The sequence below is a fragment of the Penaeus vannamei genome, chromosome 37 (assembly GCF_042767895.1).
Source record: "Penaeus vannamei isolate JL-2024 chromosome 37, ASM4276789v1, whole genome shotgun sequence".
Lineage (NCBI taxonomy): Eukaryota > Metazoa > Arthropoda > Malacostraca > Decapoda > Penaeidae > Penaeus > Penaeus vannamei.
Window position 1 is genome coordinate 27,760,635 of NC_091585.1, and position 2,500 is coordinate 27,763,134.

The window sequence follows — 2,500 nt, forward strand, 5'->3', positions numbered from 1 at the left end:
ACACACACACGCACACATATACACACAAACAAACCCGCTCACGGACGCGCGCAGACACACACACAAACGCACGCACGGGCGCTCGCACACATACACAAAAGCACACACAAGCACATGCACAGACGTTGTAAGTGGCATGAACCTCCCGCATGAATACTGGTGGCCAGAAGTGATACTAGTTAAAACGACAGCCTCTTTCGACCAGTCCGTTAAAATGGCGGGAGACCCAGTGAATATTCATGTAGACGGACATGCCAATTCACAGAAATAATTGCATATCTGTCTATCTAGCTGAAAGATATGCGTTTATCTGTGTATCTGTCCGGCAGATGTGCGTCGCGACTGACAGATATGCATTTGTTTCTGTGAGTATGCATGTCCGTCTAAGATGACTCTTCACTGGGTGGGACCTCGCACACCTGACGACCCGCCGGCCGCTCCTGCGACTGACGCCCAAGGGGGAGGAACGGGCGAGGCGACGCGGGCGGTGGCGCGGCCGCGAGCCCTGGCGAGGCGCGGCGCGGAGGGGGCGAGGGGCAGGCCAAGAGAGCCGGGTCAGCCTCCACTGACCTCTTATAGTCGCGACCCGGGCTGGCCTGGGTTGTACTTGGGTGCAGGCGGACGAGCAGAGGCGGGGGGTCGCGCGAGGGCGACCTAGGCGGACATCACGTGGTGTATGAGCTTGCATGCTTCATTAAGGTATGCAGTGTGCTGTAGACGCTCACACACATAAACACAAATGCACGCACTGACGGACGCACACACACACAACCAACGCACTGTCGCTCACATACACACAAACGGACGCGCGTACACATACACACAGATCTTAATTAATTTCGTAGAAAGAGCATCCCGGCATTGTACTCAACCCTGCATCTTCTGTTGTGCCTTTCGCCTTTCTGTCTCTCGTATGTTTCATACTACATATTCTCTCGACTAAGAACCATGTCTTAAAATCTGCTCTCTGCGTGCATCTCGCGCCATTCTCTTCCTCATTCATAAAAGTTCATACGACTATCATTAGTCTTGCTCCAAGTTTGTTTTGGCCGCTTTGCAGGAAGTGTAGGAATGGGAGAAAGAAGAAAAGAGAAAATTGCAGGAAGTGAGACAAACGTTTCGATGGTTTTGCTTTCAAAAATACACAAGGACATCACTGAATATTTTTTCAAAATGTAATTGTTTGTTTGTGTTTTGTGGGCGTGTATGTTTGTTCAGCGAATTCAGTATGATAAACCTTATTGAACTTAGAGGAAAAAAGATGATGGTAATAATATCATTATTATTATCGGTATTATTATCATTTATTATTATTATCGTTGTTATCATAATCGATTGTGTAATATCTCATCTCCCGACACGTACATGCGCGCGCGCGCGCTCACACACAGATACTATCTCTTTTTTTTTTCTCTCTCTCTCTCTCTCTCTCCCCCCCCCCCTCTCTCTCTCTCTCTCTCTCTCTCTCTCTCTCTCTCTCTCTCTCTCTCTCTTTCTCTCTCTCTCTCTCTCTCTCTCTCTCTCTCTCTCTCTCTCTCTCTCTCTCTCTCTCTCTTTCTTTCTTTCTCTCTCTCTCTCTCTTTCTCTCTCTCTCTCATAATCATTAAATGACCTAATTGTTATCACTATTATTGTTATCATAACTATCATTATTATTACCTTAATATTGTTTGTTATTATCATTTTTGTTATTACTATTTTTATTATTATTAATTATGTTTATTTATGTGATTGCATTTCATTATTACATCTCCCAAAAAATGTGAATCTAGAAATGCAATATCAAGATGTTGATACTGCATTTGCAACATTTCTTCTCTCTTTTGGGTCCACAATTGTATCGCTGTTTGCATCTGCGTCTGTGGCACCCTCGAACAGCCACCGTCCAAACTCGAACGTATTTCGAAGTCCGTTCCGAAACCGCCATTAATACGAAGCTTTGTGGCGGGTTTGGTGAGTTTCGAAGCTTCACTCACGAGTTTGTCCGAGGGCCAAACTCAAGTGCGTTACGTGTGCATTTTACTTCGTTCTCTCCCTAAGTTCATAGTACTATTAATATCCTTGATATAAATTTGTTATGATTAGATTTGAAAGATATAGAGAAATGACAGGTGTTCTGTGGGCGTGTATGTTTGTTTCAGTATGATAAACTTTACTGAAAGTAGATGCAAAAAGATGAGCTCCCATGTGGCCCATTCACAGAGCAAGGGACCCGCCATGTTGGCGCGAGACCAGGCGCCGCAGAGTAAGGCAGGGGGGGGGGGAGCCCTAGTGGGTTACGGCGAATCATAAAAATCCTGTTTCAGCCTTAGAACGATCAATGCAGCCTTGCAATTTGTGTTTAGGTCAATTATAGTGTTATTAGTACGCATGAACCAATTGAGGATTGCGAAATAAGCTGGCAAGTGTGTTATTCCAATGTAACTGATTTGCCTTTTCCAAAAGTGTTAGTCTGTTACATTGACATTGCACTAAAACTAGAATAAGTACTGTCATCATT

At 44.9% G+C, this 2,500-nt stretch overlaps 1 protein-coding gene across 6 annotated transcripts in view; it reads left to right on the forward strand.

The window, feature by feature from the left end:
* LOC138859536 (uncharacterized) overlaps positions 1–2,500 on the forward strand; it is a 16,561-nt gene that overhangs the window by 586 nt on the left and 13,475 nt on the right. The gene's annotated exons all lie outside the window — the stretch shown is intronic.